Raw genomic sequence first — 27,118 nt, forward strand, 5'->3', positions numbered from 1 at the left:
CGTAACCCCTGTATAATGATATGTATCACATCGCCGGATTCTTGCCAATACACAGCCCTAGTTACTATAACAAAACCGTGTAACTGGGGCTTCATGCAGATACAACAGATGTTTGCATGACGCTATCATTTAATTTTGTTTGGTTAAATGACTATATCAACAAACTATGTCTTATAGAGCATAGAGGATCTTTAAGGTTCCTATAAGCCCAACAGCAAATTTTAAGAAAGGGGGTGTCCACTATCTACTAACTGGCCTGATCACCTTGGTCTCCAGTAGTTCTGCATCAACAAGATTTTCTGCTGTAGTACTGTTAATACAATAGTTTGTGTAAAGAGCTACCTGTCAGTTTACTACATTTAACACTGACGTTAAGGTTGGCATGACATTGAAAGCATATGGTTGACTTCCATCAGGAACAGGGTCACCACCAAAGTCTTGCAAATCCGCTCCCCAAATGTAAAGGCAGCAAATAACTAACCATCTCATAATGTAAGGCAGGAGCTACTCATTTAGTCTGAGTATCGTGCCAGCAGCCACCAACATAAATTTCACGGCAAGAAATCTCTCATCCTCAACATTAACCAAGAGCAGCAAAACTTAGCCCTCTTTGTCATCCTCTTGCGGAGGTTTGCTTTAAAAAAATAAAGTAAATCCAATAACCGGGCTTAAATAAGCCAACTTGTGGTGCACCAGTGGAGAGCTGAGAGTCCATTGCAGACAGGTCCAGTTTCAGCCAACACAGTCTTATTATTCTGCCACTAGTCTGTATGTTTCCTCAGTCCTCATGTTCATGTACTACACTACGTAGTGTTTTTGGAAACTATCTAGCAACTACAATAAATAAATAAATAAATGAATAAGTAAATAAAAAGAAGAAAAAATAAAAATTAATTAATAAAAAGAAAGAAAGAAAAATACAGCTGACCACCAAGATCATGACATCAAGAAATTATAATGATGACGATGATGATGATGATTATTACTATTTGTTATTATTATTATTATTGTTGTTGTTGTTGTTTGTTGATGCTGTTTTATTATTATACATTAAGAAGAGGAAGAAGAAGGATGATACTACTACTACTACTACTAATAATAATAATAATGATGATTTACTATTACATGAAACTGTGAGAGATTTTTTGAGGGTCACAGCATGTCACAATGTTTCATACACATGAGGAAATCATACATTTCTTTTCCACATATGAGCACACACAGAAATGTCAGAGTGTTCACATAGTGAGGGACGCCTGCCAACAAACAGAATCAGGAAAACAGAGGGAGAGGGTTGACTCATTCTGAATCAAATAAAACACAAAAATTTTGCACTGATGCTGCCCAATGCTCATTGCCCTCCTGATTGGAAAATATGTCCATTCTGGGAGAGAATAATTCTTTTCTACCATTAAGATGATCAGGCTAATGTCACTTTTCCTTCCATTTCAGTGTCATGTTAAATAAACACATTTTTATTGAAACAGTTTTGTGGTGGGAAACATAAAGATCAAAACTGATATCAAAGGCTTGCAGAATTTAAAGGGGGAAAACAAACCTTTAAGATGGAGAGAGATCCACTCACCACAGAGCTTACTCAGAAATGGCCAACATTTTGCTCTTCACATGTTTCACATTTCCCTTTCTGATTGAAGTTAAATAGAGCGTTCCTCCACAGCTCCCTGAGAGTTTACCAAACTGTGGTTGAAATCCATGACTATTATCTAAATAGGCATAATGGTGGCTATTAGGTGGTGGAAACATCTCCTTCTCTCTCCCTTTCTCTCTCTCTCTCTCTCTCTCTCTCACCCCCTCTCTGTCTGTCTGTCTCTCTCTCTCTCTCCCTCTCTCTCTCTCTCTCTCTTTCTCTCTCTCTCTTTCTCTCACGCACACACATGCACACCCACACCCACACACATATATATGTGTGTGGGTGTGTGTGTATATGTATATATATGTGTGTGTGTGCGTGCGTGCATATATACATGCATGGTATCCTACAAATTGATATCAAATTTGTTTTTTGGTCAAAAATAAGTCTATGTTTTGCCATTCAAAGCCTGCCCTCATATGATTCAAGCAAGGCAGACCAAACATTTTCATGACATTCACGTAGAAATGAATTACACTTTTTGTTCAAATTCTGACAATTCATCCATCTCTCAACTGATGTGCCCAATATGTTCACGCATACAAACAGTGGTTACAAGACTTTAAACATTTATGCGTCACCATAAAAGGGAAGTGTTGAAATGTTAACTGACAAATAAATCATCACTTAGATCCTCCAAAAACAATTGGTCACCACCATGTAGAAAAGCGGATATGTCTCAGCCTGCTCTGCATCCTGTTTAGCAACCCTCCCTTATGTTTTACACTCTCACATCAAACCCTGTCTCCATCTTATCTGCATATAATCAGTAGGTCTTTCTAAATACTCTGTAGAATTGTTGAAGTCTTCATCTTGACTGCAAATTAGTAAGTGATATCCAGATATGAAGAATAATTCAGTAGTCTGAGATTTGACAATTCGGATTCAGATTCAGGATTTACACGTGATATTTACTAATTATGATTATAGTGATATGTAATTAAAGCATGTTAATTACAAGACTAGGGTGTGGTCATATGTTTTTCCCCCCAGACATATTCCTAGTAGTTACACTACTACTAATAACATGCCTACTTGCAGCAATTACAAACAGTGCTTCTTTTCTCCTAATATCAGAAAATTTACCATCATTTAAGACCATTCCTTAACTGACTGAGGCTAACGTAAGATGTATAATTTTGGTTTGTGTTTAGTATTTGAACTTGTTGACTTTTATTCACCTCAAAGCAAATGCAGGTCACCAACAAAACATCTACAAAAACAGGTATAAATGTGGAAAGTTTTAGGATTAACATGCAGGGTGGAGAATTTTTTTCCACACTCTTGGAGACATATGTAAAAGGTCTGGAAAAACTAGCTATTTTGAAAGTCATTTATGGGAATCCTGGTAATTGCTCCTAATAGGTCTGTCTGCAGTATACCTGTCATTCTTTGGCACACCATACCCTGATCCTGAGAAACAGCATAGGTCTAGACTTGCATGAGAACAGCATATGTGCACTCTGTCGTCTATATCGTGTACTGAGACATTTCGGTACCTTTCTTTTTATTTGACTATGAGATAGTAAATGGTTTTGTTTTGTAACAATGTGGCAATTATAATGATTGAGGCTGGAATCTGCTGGAAAAAAACAAAAACAAAACCCTATATCATACAATGGTAAAAAAACAGAATTTTACCACATAGTTTTTATTATTTCAATGCTAAATCAAATGTTATATTGTAGTAATTATAGTGAGGACCCAAAAGTACGACCATACATTCATATATATGAAATTTCTTTCACATAAACTTACTGCAACTTAACAAATCTTAATTTACAGTATACATGTATAATGAATGTTAATTTGCTGTATACCTGTATAACAAATGTTAATTTGTAGTAATTATAGTGAGGATGCAAAAGTGAGGCTCTATACAAACTTAAAGCAAACCCCAATCCCACTACATCTTTCACTGGTGAACCCAGCACCCACTCTGCTTCACTCTTATGCAAACTTGTCAGTATTGTAATGTACGGGAACCTAACATGGGGTAAATGAACAGAATTTACAGTCTGCTCAACAGCAACTTTAGATCAGCTTCACAACATCAATTTATGCTGATGAATGTTCACTGAAGTTATGTTTTATGGGTGAGCCAGCCTGACAGATCCGGAGTTTATGTAAGAAAAATCACATCCCATCAGAATTTCTGAAAAATAAATAAACTCAATTCAAAAACTCTTATTCTGTATGTATTGTTATATAGCCTAGTCTATCATGAGTATACCCAGGTTCTCCTGGCTTTGTATGGTCTGTATTAAAGCCAAAGCATATCTACACTAAGCTAAAGCCAAGGCATGTTTCCACTGCAGTATTGCTCGCTTTGTTCTACAGAATGTACAGTCTTCTTATCAGCAATCACAGGTCCTCTCCCATGACAGCTTGAATGCTTGTGGAAGATGTCACATAAAAAGATTACATCCTTTTTCTGGCCCTGAGCAAATTAATGTGATGTAAAAATGGCTATGTTCAGTTTCTAAAAATGTCAGCTGAACTGAGTAAAATTTCAGCCAAGTTGATGGGGAAATGGCAAATCATGAGCCACTGGACTTTGGCTTTGTGAATAAAAAATGTCAACCAACCACAAAATAATAATATGGTAATTACATTGCTTACTCTGTGGTTATTTGACATATAATTTACAGAACATCAAAACACAGTCAGAATCGAGTTCTGTCATAGGATAGACTGGCATTCATGAACAAGTAAAATACTGCCCTTTCCTTTGGTATTATGGAAGAAGTGTATTAATGAGTTTACATAGTTGTACTGTGTAATTACGACCTGGCCATACACTGAGGAAATTTGGACCTTATCATAAATTTGATGGAATATAAGTCTGAGTAATTACAAAACCGGCAACAATGCCTTCAATCCTACTGTTCACCCATTTCTATTACTTAACTAAATTCCGTTTGCTGTCTTAGATTAAACCTACTTCAGGTACTGTAAACACTGTACATTCATTAATACTATTGATATAAGGCTATACTATAACCTGAAGCATTGTGGCACGCATGCTCACTGTTACACTATAGTTTGCCAAAAGCTTATCCAAAATGGTCACAGAACATGTCAGAATGTTTTTGTCAGAGCTGCAACATAAACATTGAGACTGATCACAAATGTGCTTTCAATTATGTTTTCTGTTCTTTTTTTTTGTAATGCTATATTCAGGGCCTGGGAAAGATGGAAAATGTTGATGTCAGTCATACGTGAACATGCAATAGAAACATCAGTCTGACGTTTGTTACCAACATGAAGTAGTGCAGTGAAAACCTCAGTTACATTGTAGCTGGCATGGTGGAGCAGTGGTGAACTTCAAAATCCAAACTTTTCTTGGACCGAACGTCTGCTGAATGTCAACATTTATAAACATTTTATTTTTTAAAAAATCATTTTTATTGTATTTTTTTGTTACAGTTATAATCAACATCAAATGTATAATGGGAATTAAAAAAAATAAAAAGCTTAATCTACGGTTTAGACTTTACGTCAATGGTGTAATTTTGGCCCCCCGATCCCATGAAAATTCCACCGCAGTATTCCAGTAAATCATATTAATTAACATTTCAAGGAAATTATGTGGTTGTTTATAACATGGTAATTTTGTTTTCTTTGATAATCATACAAACCTCCTTATTTTGTCATATTATATGATTGGGTGTATTCCCTGAATTTCAGATTTCCCACAGTGTACCAGTCAGCCAAAAACAATCATGATCATAATAATCTAGAAAAGTATTTCACTGTTTCAGTGTTTGCAGAGAAGGAGATAGGGAGAGAGCAAGAAGAAGAGAGAGATACTCAAAAATGGAGAGTAAAGAGAGCTATTATGGATGTTTTGTAAAAATTGATTTTACATACATATAACCATGAAAATTGAAGAAAAAGATTCTTAAAGTCTTTTAGGATCTCCTGTTGGCCAGTCAAAGACAGATTCCCAAACAAACATGTGAAAATGGCGTGAAACTCTGGCCTTTGGGTACAGTCCATCCTCCAGAACCCTGCTCTGGACTGCCGTGTGATAAATGAAAGCTTTCACATTCTCCGTTTTTACTGGCATTGATGCCAGGATGGGCACGCAGTACACCTACCACTGCAGCCTAATCAGTACATGCCCCGTGCCAGCAAGGCAGAAAAAACAGATGATGAAAATGATGATGCAGAGGAAAAACAGAGAGAAGCAAAGATGAAAATTTGAAATTTAGATGGGGTACGGAAATTAGGCTATTTTAATTAATCAAGAAACTTATCCCTGAATTCTGTCCCAGTCCTTTATAAGTCATTATGATCAACACATCATTTTTATGTGTGCAGTGGTCCACATCAACATCTTTATTTCACTTTTTTTTTTTTTTTGCAGTGTGCAGTGTGTGCAGTATGCATCTGTGATGGGTATGTGTAATTTTGATGGAATTTCCATGTCTTTGCCCTGCTGTATTTTTTTTTTTTGTTTGTTTGTTTGTTTTTTGTACACATCGAATACAACACAGTGCAGCAGCTCTTTGCAAGTGTTGTTGCAGACAAACACCATCAGCAACTGACCTGCTAGCCCCTCAATATCCACCAAATTAAGGCAGTTTCCCTGGGTGTTAGCCATGTTATTTAAAAGGAAGATGAGGAAGAGAGAGAAATGCTAAATTGCAAGAGCAGTGGGAAATAAAGGGAATGTTTTTCAGGGTGTTTGCCATCGGTCTGCTTTCAGTGTTTGACTGCAAAGGATTTGCTTCTGTTTTGACTCCTATCAGACTCAATTTAGCTCCTCCACTCACCTGAATCTACCTACTTCTATGGAGTGATCAAATAAGTGGGTTTAAGATGGTGTGTAGGCAGTAGAAAATTGACATCATTATTTTTCCTACCAGTACCATGACCATGGTGGTGTTGTGCCAACTAAGGTTGAATTTTAACAAAATTATATCAGCTGTTTGTCTAGAATAACTAACTACAGATGAAGAATGTTTGTAACTGTTTGGCATTGTTCTGGTTAACAGATTAGTAGCGATACACTGGATATCTCTACTTTTTAGCAGTAAATAGCAACACAATTCTGACTTTGTTAAACAAGGTCATTCATCTTGCCATTTAACATTATGACTTTATTTATAGAGAGACAGAGACAAAGGAATGGGGCCAAAGTCAGGAAGTGTGACAAGTTCAAGTTCACTTGGAGCTCTATTTTGCAGGGATCCCTGCCCTATCCCCTTTTGGCCATTGTCTCTTACTCAACCTTATTACTTCCTGTTCCTTTATATTCCTTTCACACCAACCTACACATTTGACCTCCAACCTACCAGCCTCATCACATGATCACATTTTCAACAATGGAGAGGTTTGATCTAATGGTTGCTGGTAAAAGAAAGCCTTGTTCTTCTCAAAGGTGGATAATAATCTAAAAGGTTCCTTTTTTGTCCTGATTCATGGTTTATGTCCCTCATAAGAATTCTATTTCTGAGGTCCAGCCATGAATTCAAGAACCCTGTACTGAAAGTGGACATCAAAACATTCAAATACCTGTTGAAACTTGTCTGCACTACGTTGCTGAGTGGGCTTTCGTGACCCTGAAGCCAACGGGAGGCAATGTAAAATTAAAACATGTTGAAACCATAGGTAATTGCTAACAGCGACAGAACTGTGGAAACCACAAAACCATGTACTCAGACATTGTGCATAGCTTTAATGAAAATAAATGAGAAGTTTGATTCAAGACCCAGCAGGAAGAAGAAAAATGTGTGCTTTTCCTCCAAGCCCATTTGCAGCTAATTAGAAAACATGTCACTGATTTGGGCTGGTGTAAACACTGGCCCATCTGACTTTCATTACAATAAAGAAATCAAATAAACATTCAGCCAAAGCAACAGTAGTAACTACATGCTTCATTACAATGCGATGCAAGCACGGCTACATCATGTAGTACTTAGTGCGACTAATTACCAAACTGGATCCTTTGGTTTCTATACCACAAATATACAAATTAAAAAATCTATATGCACTTGTGTGGACATCAGTGGTTTTTTTCTCAATATGAGTGGGTCGGCCAGAGGTGTTAGATGTGCACAAAGTCCTTCTGGGTGTTTAACAAGTACATTGCTTTACAGCGCACTCCACTTTGAGCAGAGATTAACGCGTGAGCCGATGATCCGTGAACGTGTTTTGCTGTTTACTAGAGTAAAATCGCCAAAAAGGTCTTTGGCATTGTGGATGGCTGCATTGCCTAAAAATTGTTTAGAGATAACATAAAAATCAAATTCACCAAGAATTTTGATGTAGCCTACATATTTTATATATCCATTCTTGACTTGATGACCAAATTATACTATACATAGCTGTGCTCTTACACGTTCAAACTTATCCAATTTGTGTCAGATTCAGTTTCCTTTATGGACAGATGACTAATTAAAGTATCATTCTAATTCTCTAAAATAAATGACTTCATTAGGGAGAGGCTCAGCTTAAGGTCTACATATATGGCCAGGATTAACAAACAAACTGATTAACAGGCAAAGAATAGGAGGGTAATCATTTGGAGTTTGGCCTTAAACTCATTAATTAAACAGCACTAAGCAACACACACAACCTTACAACTATGTATTGTCGCAAAGAAGTGAAGTGTTCAGACATCTGCATATGAATGCAATTCTGAGTTCATATAGGTCCCATAGACCATATACCCAGCATATATTCTTTATCTAACTGGAGCGTACTAAGTGTCTGGCTAAGACAATCTCCTTTGTGGACTTACTTGTTGAAGCATATGCATTGGCTGCATTTTTATGTGACTCCTCTGGATTGTCTCATCCATGTTTTTGAACATTCATTTCCACTGCAGAGGAATCTTCACTTGTCTCACTGACAGTTCTGTTGTGTAGATGGCAGTTTGCTCCTGTTTCACATGAACAGAGACCGGCAGCAGATTATGCTGGCACACGAACCTCCCTGTCTGGTTTAGATTAGGAGGCTAAGCACTGATTTTCATTTTTCTGCCAATTGCAGACAATACTTTGTGGGTAGAAAATACTGAAATGTGCATTGCATTGGTTCTAATCATATTTTACTACTTCATTGTCATTTTTGAAATTTTTAATGGTCGCGATGAATGATTGTATTTTCCTGTGGTTTAAGGATTGACAGCACCTTTAAAAACATTCCCTGAACATCTAAAACATCCAAAACATCTAAAGAAAACGCTGAACCCTCCAAAAGACTCAGCCAATATCTTGATAATAACTTGCACAGAGATCTCTCCATCATGGTCATATTTCTAGAGCCTTCAGTCCAGCCAGATACATAGGTGTGCACTTAGAGAAAGGTATTGGTTGTGTTATTTTCAGGCAACTGCAGAGTCAGACAGGGGGTCAGTCTCCAGACCTGTCAGAACCCAATCATTCACAGGCCCTAAATTCAGCAAACCTTCCATTAGAAAAATACAAACCCTTCAAGAATCACCCTTCTGCCCATAACCGCACATTTTGCTTTGGTACTCACTCTGTGCCAAAGACACTCCAGTATCGATTCATGCTATTTCTGTACCCCTGCCACAACAAAGTACTATAGTTAGGGGTTTACTGGTGTTATATCTGTTGGGCCTGTGCAGGTATCAAACACGAGTCACCTGGATTGCTTGCGGACTTTTTGGATTGCTTTTGTCTTTCCGTCTTAGTTGGTATGATGTAAAGCCTGTCTGAGCCGGAGGAGAGGGAGACTTCGTCAAAAACATTCAGTCTCACAGAGATGGTGATTATAGTAAAAGTCAATACCATATTTAGGGCCTGCAGGAGTGCGAATGCGAGTCATGCAAACTCGTGACTAACTTTCAGCTAAATCCAGTGTACTGATCTGTTATTTCAAAGCTTAAATGTTTGTACATAACAGAATTAAAATTAAATATGTGTTCTACGTAAAATGTTGTTAGGGCTATAACTCTTCATTATGGGTGAGCAGGACACTAGTCAGGACTAGAGACTTTTGGAGTGAAATCATTCACAGAATCATATTTTTCATTTCACGTTACTGAGTGAGAACATACATTCCCAAGACATCCCTTAACTAAAACAATATTTAGGTACACATAGAATATACAACCAAGAATCCCGTAGGCTACCGTGCCATGCCCAAACAAATCACATTTCTGGTTCTGGAAATACTTTAATTCAAACTGACGTCACAGTGTAAACAGACAATCTTTTATACAGATCTTTTATGTTTCATACATATTAAGAAGTTTATTTAGGTAACATCTCTGTACATCAAAGCTTTATGTTCTGCATGAGAATCAAATCAAATTAAGTTGATTTATACATGCATATTATACTATTACAAGACCTGGGGATTAAAAACAGTTACATGCCACAATATCTTAAAGAATACACTGCTATCTTAACTGAACACCTCTTCCTCTGAGTTCAATTTTCACAATATTCACAAACATGTGATAACATTCAAAGTAGTGGAGACAAACGAATGAATTGCTGGCTGGGATGCATGACACCTAGACAAAGGAAGTTCTCATCGTTATAAAGTCTGTAAAGATATGACCCCACTGAGTCGAACTAAGGAGATATTAAAATTCTCAATATTTCATAATGCATTTCTCTAAAATACAAGAACAACAACAACAAAAAAAAAAGAAAAAAAAGAAAACTCCTCTGGAGATGGAGATGTCATTTCTAATTGTTCAAAGTGTGTTATGAGTGGAATTCGTGCATGTCACATGATCTCTCCTTCTCTCACGCTGTACACATGGTCCCAAACGTGCTGCACATACTCCCTGGGTGCACACACAGACTCCGTTCCTCAAATCAACCTTTCACACATTTTTCTGTCAAAACAGTCAATCATGTTGGATTTGTGTGGCCAGGAACTCAAACTGAAAGTGACAGCTCTGGCTGAGTGTGGTAGGAAAGAGAATGAAAAAAGGGAGGGGTTTGTATGTCAGTGTAATACAACATGTGAAATAGAGTCATCAGGAATAAAGTTAGCTGGACTAAGCTCCACATGTAGTCAAAACTGTTAAAAACAAAATTGTTTTTGTTTTTTGTTTTTTGTCTTTTACTTCTCCTTCCTCTTCTCTTTCTTGGAATAAGAGATTCAGTTTTTTCTAGCCGTGTCACATGTTTAACGGAATTTGTTGTATGCGGACGTTGACTTGATCTACCATTAAAAGAAGATGCAAACGTTCATTCTCCAAAATGAGAGGTAGCATTGTTCAGTCATCACTGTAAAGAAAATCAAAGTTATCTCACAATACTTTATTGTAGAAAGAAAAATAATAATAATAATAAACTCAGACTTTTCCACCTTATAAGAAAAATATCTCATCTCCTAGCAACAGGTTCTATTTTTTCCCCTTGGGATGTTTTTGTTTATGTTGTATATACGCAGACAATTTCACCCTCAGTGCTGAAAACTTATCACCCTTCAGACTGAACTAGTCTTTCAGCACCTTGCACACACCATGGCTTTAGACAGCTTAAAATAAGCTGTGTCTAAACTCTGCTGCTGACTCTATGTTCAATTATTCTACCCTGTGGAAACATTCCATACGCTGACAGTGTTTGCTCCATAATAAAGACTAAATGAATGGCAAACGTTTGGATTATTGTCTTTATCCTGTGACAGGTTCTAAATATGTTACTTGAAATGAGGTTTTAACTCGAGCAAAAATGGTAGGTGCTCTTACCATGTGTGTATATGTACTCCTCATTTATGTACAGAGAGTTTGACAGAGGAAGTCCTCAACAATTATGTTATCTTACATTGGAATTAGTCATACGTAATGCACATGAAGTCTCAGACTAGCGCTGAATAACGCATTGTTAATTAAAGACAAATTTAAAGTAATTAAGCAGATTGAATGAGAACATGACCAACTAATTAAAGTTACATAATTAACAGTAATCAGCATTACATGTTTTCTTTATTTCCATTCATATGTGTGATGAAATGTTTTCCTTTACGCACAAACTTACAGCATATACAGTTTTCTTTTTGTAATAAAATCCTGCCGAGAAAAGAGCGAAAGAGAATAATGGAAGGAGACAAATGGTGAGGGACCCCTCCTTGTGTTTATCTTTCCAATTTTGTCCAATTTGTCTGAATTGCTTAGCCCAGTCCCAAGAACATGGTATACCCCCTGTCAAATTGCTGCAAAATATGACTGATCACCTTCATTTTGTCCATTTCAGACTTTGGCACACGTCTCTAAATTGTGTATTCTTTCCATGGCGCCAAACCAGCCGCCCTACATTTAATTAATTTCCTTTTATTTATACTGCTAACCTTTGCAGCACTTTAGAGCACAGAGTGCCCCTATGTTTTAGGAGACTGAAATATTCATTTAATTATAATTTAATGTCGCTTAAAATGTCTCATTTTGACCGTTTAGTTTTGTCACAAAGTCCCTTGTAAATTTTTTCTTTGACATCTGAATAAAAAAGAAGGAATTGCCATCATCAAGTACCATTGGAGAGTAATGTTGGTGAAAGATTAAGATATTAGGTAGGGTAATAAGTGAAAATAACTTCATTTTAGGGGCTGATAATCTTGTTCAATTCCCTTAGCAGTCCAGTTTTATTGGCCAAAAAGTGGCCAATAAAGAACCAGGGAAAAAAATCACATGACTATTTGAATAGATTGTCTCTGATAGGTCACTTTTAAACAAGCTCTTACTCTGTCGGAGAGAACAGAGAAAGAAAGTGACCCGTGGACAAGTTATAATGGATACTTTCAATTAAAGTATTAATTCAAAAGTTTAATGCTGCTAATAAGGAGGAGCACACTGACTCAATATCATATTATACTCTCTTTTATCTATGAAAAAATGATAATCTAAAACATCCTTTGTCCCTCTGATCACAGTTGTACACTTGTACCTCAAAGTAAGGTGTGTTTCAGCAAGAGAGCCATCAATCCATCGTCTCCCTGGTGGGTAACTAAATGAGGCTTTTTTTCCACTGGAGTGAGGTTCTCTGTTGGAAGAAAGCGAAATGTTAGTAGCGGTGGCGAATGAGGAAGGGGCCTCGGATTGTGCTGTGAGCCAGCGCCGTCGCCTGAGTCCATGCCCTGTCTGTCTGTCAGTGATGGTAGGCAGACACCATCCCAACACCACACGCAAAGGAACGTCTAATCGTACCCCAGATGCGCCTACAGCAGTGTGTTATTTCAGTATGGAGGCCTGAAATAGCACTATAGCGGTTCATTTGTTACAGGGATGTCCAACTTCTGGTTTGGTTATGTGTTCGTTTGCGTGCGTGCGTGCGTGTGTGTGTGTGTGTGTGTGTGTGTGTGTGTGTGTGTGTGTGTGCGCGTGTGCATGTCTGTTTGTCTGTTTGTGTGTGCATATGTGTATCTACATGTGCACATGTACCTCAAACACACTTGGCATTTTACCCTCACCATCTACTCATTATATCATTCTCTTACAATTCATATCATTTAAATGATTTATCTATCTGTCTCAGGGAGAAAACATAGATTTTTATCCGAAGTTCCATTTGTTTCAAGTATTTTATTCACCAAGGACCTCAGATACATCCTGATAGATGGTGTATTTATTATATCCTTGACTGTATATTACAGACCCTTCTTTACCTTACTCTATCATCATAAACTCAACCTACAGATATACCATCTCCTTTTTCAAATAAAACAAAACCATCTGTCTTGCTTTCAGCAAGCGAAAGAGAGAAGTAATTAAAAAAAAAAAAAAGTTCCTTTCCAGTAGATCAACTGTAATGAGCAGAACATACATTGATGAGTATTACAGAGGACTGTTATATTATTGCTGTGTACTTTAGTCCCACAGATTTAGCATGGAGATCTAGGGTGGGTATGCTCACAGAGTCGTGCGTTTCTCAGAAATCACTTAGCATTATTGATGAAAGAGCGCTGGTGCAATGGATCATGTAGAGTGTATGCATCTGTGTATAGCTGGGTGAAAAAGCAAACATGCGTATGCTCGGAGTCAGAGCATGCACAGAACACCTACCACCCAGAGATCCACGTGCAAATCTTATTGGCTGTTGTTTCTTCCTCTCCTTTTTTTTATGAAATCGTACATTAAGCTATAAATCACAGCATCTGCGTGAAGACAGTTTCATGACATCATTCACGCTCAATTTCCAGCAGTGGGCTGTTTTTTGATTAGGGTTGTAAATCTCCTCTTGGGTGAGGGCCCTGCACAGGGGAGCTAGACAGACTCTCTCTCTCTCTCTCTGTCTCTCTCTGACTCTCTCTCTGACTCTCTCTCTCTCTCTCTCTGTCTCTCTCTTTCTTTCCCTCTCTTTCTTTCTCTCTCTCTCTCTCTTCTCTGTCTCTCTCCCTCTCTCTCTCTCTCTCTCTCTCTCTCTGTATCTTTCTTTCTTTCAATTTTTAATCATTACCACAGACACAACTTTAATGGTGCTTAAATGATGCTTGTTTTGGTCAAAGATTTTCGTTATTTGGTTTTACCATTTTAGCAAGCTGCAACAGTGTGTGAGACTTGGTGTGTGTGTGTGCATGTTATTACAGTATGCATTTAACAACAGAGTACATATTATACTCTTAAGGATAAAGTCACTTATGCATGTCATTTGCACACAAAATACACTTTTTATTTGTTGTATATATTAGATGTCTGTAAATTCTTAATCACATTAAGAGTCTCTGAGGTCAGCCACATGAACCTTGAGAGGGATTTCTGTATTTTTTTCTTCTCTTATTTTAGTCATGACCACAGCAGTCCATGACACATTATGTGTGGTATTGTAACTTATCTCTCCATTTTCTTCATGGAGTCACAAGGGTTAGTTTATAGCAGCCTGTAAGGGATCTTCAGTACCTCCTCTGATATTGCACAACTTTCCAACATGACATAATCTGCATATTTCTCCAAATAGTTGGTGCAGTCTGTGGGGATTTTTGCATATCTTCTTGCTGCAGGACATTCAGCAGGAGGAATGAATCAGAAATGTAATTTGTGAGCTCCCCAAAAAAGCTGACAAAGATAACTAATTATCTGAGGTTCTTTGCCATATGATGTGTTTACTACATGATTCATTTATGAAACATTATCCTTGTTCAAATTTTGTTTCTGTACATACTTTAACTGCATTAAAAATAAAAAAAAAATCAGAATCATACAAATTTCATCTCCTGGTTTTGCAGAGAAGAAAACTTCTGAAGAGGGCATTTCAAGTGTTTAATGCACATATAAAGAATGGTAGTAAAGTTTTATATGTGCTTCAAATCTTTGAAAATTACCTCCGTAAGATTTGAATAACGATAACCCTTCACAAATCAGCAATCCACTCATTAGCTTAAGCCAGACACTCCACTATTCTCTGTGGTGTTTTGAAAACCGTGTATGAAAGGTGTATTTGCACAGTCCCTTTCTTCAGACAACGTATTTCAACTATCAAAACATGACGGATTAACAATTTTGCCGATGTTTCTGCCCTAACTCCCAGTTTCGGATATCGCAGAATGTCAGAAATCTCCTGTGTCTAGCTTTATGACTGCTTAAATATACACTTTGCTTGGAGCAGGTGGTTGGGGGATTTGAAACGTGTACTTGTAGCCATTTGGTTGCAATTAAGTGTAATACAGGATGTCAAAGCCGCAGCATAGCTCTGTAGATATCAGGGGCTTACTGTTTGTTTTAGAGATTCATTGTGGTGTACAGGATTTACTGTTTATCTCAGGCCAATTTCAAAGGACAGAGTCATTTTCTATTTGGACTCTAAAGGCCAAAATGGCCATTCTCCTATTTATGACACATTTAAAAATGCCACATTATGACACATTTTTTTCAGTGGGTAAAATACTTCATAGTGATATAATGTTTTAGATGAAATATTCTCCATTGTGGCAAGGAGGGATGAATCATTGCTGAACCTGAAACAATATATCAGGTACCAGTGATGACTAGCCAAAGGTAACTAGTTTGAAATCGCATGCATTTGCTCACAGTTTGAGTTTCATTAAATGTCAATGCGCTAAGTACACCACTAAAATAAAAGAAATATAAATAGAGATACAAAACATATTGAAAGCAAATATATCCACTCAGTTGTAGGAGCTAAGCATGAAAAACAATTCATTGGGTTCATTGGGTCAGAGATTGATATTATAATGAGGCTGCAAAGCATAAACCTCCTATGACACCTTAAAATTCATCTTTGTGAATTAGGTGGTATGAAGAACAGGCAGTGGTCTACTGAACAGTGGAAAAAATGTCATACGGTCAAATGAGTCATGCCTCACCCTGTTCTCAACAAGTGGACGAGTGCATGTTGGTACACGCCAAAAGAAACTTACAGGCCCGAACGGTTGTTTCCCATGGTAAAGGATTCTGGCAGCGATGTTATGGTGTCGGTTGCATTTTCCTGGCAAATTTCAGGTCTAGTTAACCCCTTCGAGGGCAACGTGAATACCAATAGATATAAAGGCATTCTCAGTGGTAACATCGGTGGACTGATCTTTTCCAGGGTAAAACAGTGCCCCCGTCCACAGAATACATGGGGTCATTGAATGATTTGGTGACCATGAAAATGAGATAAGCTAAATTCTACGACTGTTTGAGTGGCAGGTCTAATTCCTACTGAGAGTTTATGCAAGTCTCAACCTGAGGTAGCATTTTCCATTACCATCTATCGGTAAAGAATGGGTGAATATTATTATTAATACATCCCCACAGTAGAGTTCCAGACATCTGAACGTGCATTTGAAGATGTTCTGATGATTTGTGGTGACACAATTTCCTACTGTGATACATTTTATTTTTGCACTTCATTTATTTGCCAATTATTTATAAATATATCATTAACATGGACCCACACCCTCCTATTCCCACATAAAGCCACTAATGCAAAAACACAAAAAGGACTAGAATGAAACATTTCTAAACACGTTTTTAATACTTGTTAAACATGGTGCAGCACATTTAAAATATTTTAAAGTATCATCTTTGTAAAGTGATGAGCAATATCCCTGAAATGTTTGACTGGGTGGGATGAGACATGTCAAAGATATATGTATCAGGAAGTGTTGCTCCATTAAAACAGTTCTCCAGACAGTCAGGTAACAGACTACCTGCCATCTAAAAGTCTAGAGCACTTCCATATTCCATATTTACCCTCATTTTCATTCAGAAACTCAGCACGGATATGCAACCCATGACTTGAAAAATAACACATTACGTTCACTCTGTCTACTCGTAACATATTGGCTTAATCAGTACAGTTGGAAAACTCTCTTATGCTCTTTTGCAAATAAAAAAACCCTTTTAAAAGCAAGCTATCCCTCTCTTCTGTTTTTGAAATGTTGTTTTTTTTATGGCAGTCACAGTTCAGGAATGGACAAATAGTATGCATTATGCACACTTAGCAAATGTCTTAAAGGAGAGTCAGCTTTAAAGAGGAATAATGGCTAGAGGGAACATTCAGTCAAGCAAGGCAAAGAAATATAGCCTGGAAGTATAGAACACTACCAGTGTTCAGGAAGATGAATTTGTGTGTGTGAGTGTGTGTGTATGTGTGTGTGTGTGTGTGTGTGTGTGTGTGTAATTCCTTTTAAACAAATTCTTTTAAAACCAAAAACTTGGAACAGGGAAATTCATCAGAACATAACATTATTACTGCTCTAGACACACTGTTAGCTGGACTGATGCAATCCAGTCTAAAGAAGCAGATGAGGAAGCCTGTTTTTACATATGACAAATGATAATGGTAAATCCTGTTTTAGGAGGACCCCACCACCCACCCCCATGCATATGGCTCTAATCCACACTTCTGCACGTCCACACCCTACTTCAAGAAGCATGCCTTTGTTATGTAAATACCATGGATGGATTAAGGTGCTCTGAGATTAATACCTTGCAGATCAATAATTGAGATCCCCACCGAGATAAACACAAACACAGACAAAGCATGTCCAGGCTATCATTTCCAGGCTATCACAAACAGCAAAGAAACAGACAGAAAATTGAGAGGGAACCTGAATACTGCATATCAAACACAAAGTTCTAAGTACAAGTTATTTAACTGGAATTCCATTCCATAGCACTGCATAAGCATATCAGTTGTTGCCAAAGAAAGCAGCAGGGAAGTTTTCAAACACCAGCCCCAGAACATTCCATCACTGGCACTTAAGCGCTCACCCCTGGGAATACAATGAAAATGTATTCATTACATCCTGAGCCCCCTGCTGTGGGATGGGTGAGGAGCTTGCAGTCTGTTGTATGTGCTCGTATGGAGAACATCAAGCCCTATCTTCTATCTCATGTTTGGCATTAGTGTCAGCCTCTTTACCGATAACACTGGACCATCAGACACCTGTTGTCTATTGCCTCACAACAAACAGCAAAATAGCAGCCAGGTAGCTCCGATTACAAACACATGACCCATGAAACTGGATAAAGATGTTTCAGTCTGAAGAAGCATCCCTCTGTTTTTTATATGTCACAGGCCTTAGGTAAACATGGACAACCTGAAATCCTTGTTGAGAAAGGATTTATGAAAGAAAGTGAAACCAGTGGCCAGTATTGACTTGACATTTTGACTTGACATCCTTGGCCAGCGAGTCCTTCACTTTGGTCAGCAAGGTAAAAACATCCAGTGATGTTTGGTTACTTTGCTATGGAATTTAAACATTTCCACATTCAATCGAAAACTTCAAGAAATGTCTTACTGCACACCACATAAACCTCAAAACTCTGTTCTTTTTTGACAGCAGTAACATTTTCCAAATGGAAATTCTGGTTTGCTTACTGAAAGCAGAGAGTGGCCCTGTGGGGACACTCGTTTAGAAAGCCTAGAGGTGATGACAGCAGGCAAACAGAGTGAAAGCAGTCTTCTCTTTGTTATGCACACGACCCCAGACTTGGAGTCCTTTTGCCCTCCAGTAGGAAGTGCAGGGCTGTCGACTGCACCTTTAAAAGGCTGCTTACAATGTGCAGAGAAAAGGGCAGAAAAGTGAGATATTTCTCCTTGCATTTCAACAGAAATCCAGGAGTGTCGGGGCTGGAAAGACACAACAGTGAATGGATGGAGACTGAACACAGATTGCAAGGAATATATATGTTGGTTGATTGCTACGGCATGGACATCTTGCTACTCAGCTACTCAGCCAAAAAAAAGCTTTACAAGATTATTGTAATTGGTACTATGTGCAGATTAAGTAATAAATAAGACAGATAAACCTAATACAGGATGAATTTCTCAGTGTCATACAGTTTGCGTAACACTTGGTTCTCTACATCCCTTTGTGTTTACTTTCAGCTAATTGTATTAAAAACCAACAGGCAAAGCATAATTTGCAGAACATAAAATGGCTGTACATTACTGGCACTTTCGCGCGCTGTGTTAAATCTGGTTGTCGACATAGTTGAAAGTTGAGTGTACACATTTAATAAATTGTTTGATATGTTGCATACCTGTACGTGGAGGGGCCGGGGGGGGGGGGGGGTGTTGGTGCTCATCACAATGAAACTGACAGAAGATCTGAGGGAGACACCATTTAGAGACAGAGCAGATCTTCATTCCTGATGACTCCCTGGTGAAGCATTCTGAAGCATGAAAGCACATGTCAACAATGTCTTATTAGTTGTTCTACAGACAACTCATCTTTCTCTCCCACTCAGACAACTCTCTGTCAAACATTAAAGATCTTCAGATCAAAGATCTGTTAGAGTTTACATTTTGTAACCACACATAATTTCTACTTTTTTCCTCACTTACTGCATTCGCAAATGACATCTACCCTTTAATCTGTTGGAGATAAAGGCCTAAATACAGACATGTGATATATACATTCTCCCCTTTACAGTATTGCCAGAGAGAAGACTTGGGTTGCCTTCAGAAATACCAGTATATAAGAGTTCCACATCTATATTTTACAGTGATATCATTTACTTCTGCATGATTCCAATAATGAAGCCAAACCCATCTAGTCTGTCTGCCAACTGGCAAATTTTGTTTTAAATTTTAAGAGTATAAAAACATTCATTAATAAAATAAAGGAAGATACACAAACTGAACATTTATTGCATGACCTTTTTCCACTGTGGTGTTGATGGAGAGCACTGTTAATGTAAACCACAGTGTGAAACAGGCTGGGATGGAAGATGAAGGAGCTACTTAACTTCAGCCATGTTATAAGACTCGACCAAGGAATTTCAAATAAACAGAGGACGCATAAGAAATGTACACCTCTCTATAAATTAAAGTTTTCATATTCAACCTTCAAAAATAACATTGCTCATGTCTTTCAATATAATCACATTAGAATATGATGAATTCAGGTAGATATTCTCAAGACAGTGTTATTTACAAAAATGATAACAAATTTATGTTAGAGAAAAATGTCTTGGGGTTTAAAAATATGCAGCCGCGAAGACTTACCTTTTGGGAGGCAGTAACTTCGGCAGAACATGTCATGGACATTCTTCTTTATGCCTCATATCCTCTTAGAACAGATACTCCTCTCTCAGTCCATGTAAAGTGTTCTCCTTGGAAAGTTAAAATAACCATCAGTTGAAGCTGTACTGTTGAATGTGTTTAATGACTTTGCCTATCTTTCTTTTTTTTTCTCTCTTCTTGTGTGGTCCCCTGGTTTGGGTTTATCTCTGTCTAACACAGAAAATCTGTAGTCTGACATGGTAGCCACAGTCGTGGAATCAGTAATCCTATCACTGTCACCAAATCTCAGCATTCAGGGATCAGCTCTCCTTTCCTCCCTCATCGTACAGTAATATTCCTTTTCTCAGAGGATCATGAACCATTTATAACTGTTGCACGTGTTGCTGTAGTCGCTACGTTCTTTTAAATTCTATCACCAGTTGTCATACACCCATGTACACAACTGGCAAAAATATAAGTGCAGAGCCTAGATAGGTGCATAGGTAAACAGGTGCCTTAAAAACAACAGTACTGTTGTAAAATGTGGTCATTTTAGTAGTCTTCTATGTAAGCCAAGATAAGTCACTGAAGCTTCCACATCTGTCAGGAGGAATGCTAGATCTGTTTTTCAAAACTCATGGCAATTGTAGCTCCACAAATCAATTATTCTACATAATATCTTTGGAATATGTCGTATAAAATGTCAGATGCACACATTAGCATTAATGACGGGGGTATAAATCACATCGCCGCCTGGAAACTGGATGTTATGCGCCAAATATATGACTTTCTATCATTTCATATTGGCGCAAGAAGGCTGCTTTGTTTTATTGCCCATTATCACGTAAGCCTAAAGTGAAACAGCTTCTTTTTTCTTTCCATAGGTGAGTCTTACCAGACCACCAAACAGAGTCATGAGAGACAGAGCCCTCATAAGTAAAACGATAATCATTACACAACGCCAATTGGCCTCTAGTGGGTTTCTGTCTCTGCAAAATACCTTAGTAATAATGATGGAATTTGCAGCACTCCCAGACACAAAAATGAGACAGTGCAATTAACAGAAGGTATATCCCACACACACTATCTTTCATCTGAGTGTGAGGCTGCTGCTATAAGCACTGATCCCTTCGCCTTGGCTGGCCTTATTATGGGCTTTTCATTTCGAAGGTGAGATACTGGATTTTGTCAGCGTCAAGAAAAAGCTGAACCGCCTGATAAATCGTTGGTTTGGGATCAGATTTCCCCTTCAGCTCATTTTCCTCCCTGGTAACTGTTGCCACATGTTTAATATCATACAAAACCTTGCACAATGTGATACTTTTTTTTCTCCACAAATGTCTAAAATACAGCTCTCTACTTCTATGGGTGTCCAGACCTCACCAGCTAATGAGCACAGAATGGACTGAATATACCAATATGATTATAGTCTCTTACATACCACCTCTCTCTTGGGCAAGAGTAAAATACATGCCATTAATCATGGAATGTCCTATGCAACTCATAATTCTGTTTTGCTTTATATATTTGCACCATTATCATTTCTTTTTCACTCTAATCCATCCCATTTCTTTTGTTCTATTTTTTCTCCTAACAGAGCATCCCAAATATACATGACATGATGCATTTCCATGATTTCATCATAAATCCACTAAACTCAATAAACTTTTGGCTAACCACTGAGACAAAGTACTGTCAGGAATGTCAATACGTATTTGACATGTATATAAACTATTTCTAGTGCTATATCCATTAAATCAATTTTATTGTTTTACGTATAAACCACTTTCTTGAGAATAATCCAATATAAACACTAAAGTCTTTGACAAGGGCCTGTACAACTAACACTTTTAAAGGCGTATAGAAAATTCATCACATTGTGCTCCAAAGCTCACAATACACACACAAAACGGTCAAGCAAAATAGGACGTTAAACTTTCCCTGATATTCAGTGCATCTATAAAAAGCCAGACAGAAAGAATTGAGAAAGGACCATACAAACAGAGCTACAGATGCCAACCACTAGGCCTACACAACAGCATAGACTCAAAAAAAAAGACGTAACCTCCACACGTTTGTACACAGCTGGTTGGCCCTGATGACAGACCCAGATAAAGAAGTCTTTATTGGGGTGCAGGGGAGGTGTGGGGGAGGCAGAACGATCAGTACTTTGGCCTCTCACTGATGCCTTGACTTTTTGGCAACATGAATGCCCGTGGAGGCCTGACGCCCACACAGCTGGGATCAAGCTCCACGGGGTGACAATGGGTGCAAACGGGCACCTCTAACCCAAAGAAGAGTGCATCTTTGTTAAGCACAGGTGGGGCATTGTGTTGTCTCGTTAATTATGCATGCATCGCAACGACTTAAGTCATCGGCTTCCTGTCACGGTCTTGACAAATGATGAAAACACAGACAGCCGTCTGCAAGTTCAGTGCAAAAGCAGCCAAGGCCGCGTGGTTCAGCCTACGACTAACACAGACAGAAGACGAGAAAAACAAGGAAATGCTGTAATAACGCGCCGATGATAAAACAAGGATCTATACCTAAAATAACAATTGAAAATTGAAAATTTAAAGTATCATCTTATCTGCTAGACTAATATATTCAGTGGTTTCTTCTGAAACTGACGGACTGACTTTTGGCTGAAAATAGCATGAAGATGCTTGAGCTCAGTTATTGACTGTTTTGGTCCTGACTTTAGTGGTGCTGACTTTTATGTCCTGATAAGTGCCCTCAGCTGTGACTGATTTGTCTGTTCTGACAGTGCACAGGATAACGTAGGAAATGTCACCTCATTTTTGGGGAACGTTTAAGAAGAGAATTATGGCGTCCTATTAGAAAAGAGTGGTGTGATCCGTGTTTACTAGCACTGAGGGGCTGGGGTCATACGTGTTTCAGCAGATGAAAAGCACACACATCTCCCAGTTGCCCAGTTCAGTCACAGTGCTGATCGAGATCTGTAAAATCAATGCAGTTTGGGGTTTTTTTTCTCAGTTTCTTGGATATGCCCATTGTTTTCCATTACCAGTCATTACATTATGTAGACATCAGAGACATCAGTTTTGAGATGGCTCTGTGTTTCATAAAAGCTCTCCTTTCTATGTAATTGACAGCCTGCTTCCTCTACAGGAGATGTTAACGTATTGATTTAAATATATCATTGCTTTGTCTGGATGATAAATATCCCCTTTCTTTCTTTTGTCTGTCTCAGTTCTCTTTTGTAACCAGGAGCCAAAATTGTTTTGATTATTTCTGAGACCACCTTTTTTGTATGCTTCTCCTGTCCTGTAATGGGAGTGGATTGATTTGTTCTTTTCCTTCCATCTTAGCTGTTGGCTTGACACAAAAGAGCTTCTTAACTGCCAAAGGAAAAAAAGCATCAGAGCATTGATGCACTAGAGTACTTTCCAATGTGCATTTCCCTGGTTGATCCAAGGCTAGCTATATTAAAGTAGTCGAGGCAGTAATACTCTTTTTCAGCGTTAGAATTTTTTTCACACATGGAACATTACATCCTGTAACTGTTTTATAAAGCCTTTTGGAGTAATCATATCTGAACAAGTTAAAATGCACATATAGTCACGATGTACCAAGTCAAGTTGTGAACACCTCTAAAGACACTACTCAAGCCAGTTGTTTGGGTTTATAAATGGTACAGACAAGGACCCTCTATTTACAAGCCTATGAGGCGTGCGTTTACACGGAGGAAAGGCTTATCTGGAACCTATCTGAAACACAGTCCATTGCCATACCTGTAATTACGCAGCCGTATCCCAACTGTGAACAAACAAGCTCACATTATCAATGTATCCTGATGTGTGATGGTCTGCCTTCAGTTAGGGAATACATTACAATATATGTTTGTGATGTTACAATATGCAGTAGGCTACTATAACATACGGCACAGCCCATAGAAATTCTCAGTAGACCTATCTACAAACTATTGCACCAGTCAGCGTGAGTGTCTTTGATGAAGCGGGCCATTAAAGGGGTCCTCTCTAAAAAGATCCTCTGTGTTCATCATATCTACACAGAAGTCTTGCATTCAGAGGATACGGTGTCAAACGACCCGAATGCAGACTTATTGTTTCCTCTGTTACTGAAAATCTAGAGTGTGTATCTACATTCAAATAGTGTCATATACAGTTACAAAGTTTCTTATAGTTTAAATAGAAGCACTGTTTTAATATTTATAATTAAATAGATGGATTTTACAAATGTTTACTTGCACATGATAAATATGACTACTCCATTATTAGCATGAAAGTACTCAGTTCACTAATTGAAACATTTTTTTAAAAAGCAAGGAAATTAAAATTCTGGGGAGTAAATATTCTCTGATACCAAACTCTCCATGCTAGGAACGCTCAAAAAGGAGAAATTAAAAAAAAGAAAATGCAGAAAACTGCTGACTAGAGAATTTCTCTGCATTTTAACAGAGAGAAAAAAAATGTTTTTTACAGAACTGACCTCTGTCTTTTTGGTCTTCAGTTAAGCGTCATTTACCTTTTTTTTTTTTTTTTTTTGGATGATGTGCCAAACCTTTCGCCACACACGGCTCTCAATAGCCTTATTCATGGAGCGAAATGGCAACTCAAAGCAGGGTTTTTCAAGTTTGAGTTTGTACTCCATCTCTGATGCACCCGTGTGCTGAATTCTAAAATTTACACACACTCACACACACACACACACACACACCACCCCCACACCCCCCACGCCCATTTAGACTGGGCAATCAGCCAATTAGATTCAGCCTTCACTCCCCCAAAAAGGTAGTCAGGCCACATCTAGGCCTATGAGGTCCTGGCCAATGATTAAAGCTGTGGAATCTCTCCTGTGACAGTTTGGGATTTCAAAAGAATACCTCCACCGAGGTATCTCAACAACTGCCCCACCAACAGACCACCAGGCCACTCCGCCAACCATGTTTGTTTGCTGAGGGCGCAAAAATTTACTCTGGAGGCGGTGTCTGGATGTTTAAATTACTCATGAAATAGAGAACTGGACAGAAATAATAAATCCAGGATATACACGAAAAAAGGTTGTAAAATTACAGATAGTGAAGTCTTATATTTGTAGGAAAGCAGAGAACTGTTATATTTTGTGGGATAGCAGATGAATTAGGAGAAGGGAACCTGGGATGAGATGTCGAGAGAACCGTCCCTCTGTTCAATCGCTGGTCAATAGCTTGTGGAAACAGGCTTCAAGGTGGCCTGCTGATGATGTCAGAGTGGTCAGTGGATTTGTTGACTTTAGTTTGCAGGGGTTTGACAGAGGGGAAAATCATGCCTGTTTTGCTCAGGAAATCGAGGCAATCACTACATGGTCTAGAGCCAAACTGACCAAGGTGCTTACCCGGCTCTTTTTTAAGACTCAAAGCTGATATAAATATGGCTTCTTAAATCTGTAATTATGCAACGTGTAAATCTTGCAACCATGGTGTCTCCAAACTCACCACCGTTCGACCACGTGTCCTGGCTGCCACTGGCTTTGGACTGAACTACACAAAGCGAACGTTCTTTGATGAATTCCTCCCCTTGCACTTGAGGGGGAGTAATAGAGGAATGTGTGTAAATGTGTGTGTGTGTGTGTGTGTGTGTGTGTGTGTGTGCGCGCGCATGTGTTTGTGTGTTTGTGTGTGAGGCTGTGGGTGTGTTGGTCGGGTGGGGTGGAGGGGTCTCTCCCCACACTTTGTAATGGCAACCGCCTGATGTTGGTGCAGTTGCTGGGGAGAAAAGCTGGTCTTGTCCATACATCTTCACCTCCCAGCCAGCCAGAGCAAGTTACAGACCATTTCCGCTGGATATTAATGACCAGCAGGAGAGCCCTTAGACCCCAAAATCACTTTTTATAAAGATGGAGGAGAAAGGTGGAAAGAAAGAGGAAAGGTAAGCACGGTCAGTACATGAGAGAGACAGAGAGAGAGAGAGAGAAAGAGAGAGAGAGAGAGAGAGAGAGAGACAGAGAGAGACAGACAGACAGAAAAGGGGCAAGAGAGAGAGAAAGAGAGAGAGAGAGAGAGAGAGAGAAAGAGAGATGGAAAGACAAGCAGGTGTCATGATGTGAGCTTCGTGCTCTGTGTAAAATATCTATGTCTCTGGAAGAATAAGCGAGCTGTCTATCCAACACAGGTGTTCATAAAGTTCTTTGACCTCCAAAACCCACATACATGGAATGCTGAGTGCTTTTAGGTCTACAGCTGACAACAGAGAGTCAGTGAGGTGAAAGGGGAAGCCAGAGAAGGGTTAGCCATCTATTAAAAGTGAAGAAAGTCAGACACAGAGAGTTGACTACCCAGGATCTGTCTGAAAAGCAAAATCCCAAGAAGGGTATATGTCAGAGTTTCTGATACCAGTGGACAGTGTGTAAACTACCCTAACCGGGGTTTGTTTGTCCCTTTTTGTTCTCAAGTGTAAAGCTGACTGAAGTTTTTGGTAGTGTGTGAGAGAGAAAGGGATAGTGACAGCAAATACTAATCAACTCTTCCTCAGTGCCTTGGTGTAGCTTATTCGGTCAGAAAAGCTGGAATAAGAAAAAAAGTATACGCAGCAGGAATTGACGTCACTGTTGTTCCTGGAGGTGGTTGGGGAGTGTTGGTTTGATCACTGAACACTTTGTGTCTCATTGATGCCCTGTAACACTTCTCACTTTTGCCAGAACAGCAAAGTAGATTGTAAGGTGTACGCAAGAAGGGGATGTAGGATTTTAGGAACCACCAAAGAAAAACTTTGTCTTGTGAGTCATGATTTGATGCCTTCTGAGTCATGAAGGGATTTTTATTTATTCAAAATTATGAATATGTCATGAATGTTTACTTTGCTGAGCTGACTGTCTGTGATGTGACTAATGTCCACTAGGGGCTAGCTTCAGACCATTACAAAAATCCAACACACTTCTGTCATGGTCTGCTCCACATGTTGAGGTTGCTCTGGAACAGTAGTAGTGTCCCATAACACACATGCACACGCACACACACACACACACACACAAACACACACCTACTTTGATGTTTTGTAAGACAAAATCAGGGTGTTATTATGAAGGTGTTATGAACAGAACTCAAAAAAAAAAAGCAAGT

Source organism: Chanos chanos, chromosome 5 (genome assembly GCF_902362185.1).
Source record: "Chanos chanos chromosome 5, fChaCha1.1, whole genome shotgun sequence".
Lineage (NCBI taxonomy): Eukaryota > Metazoa > Chordata > Actinopteri > Gonorynchiformes > Chanidae > Chanos > Chanos chanos.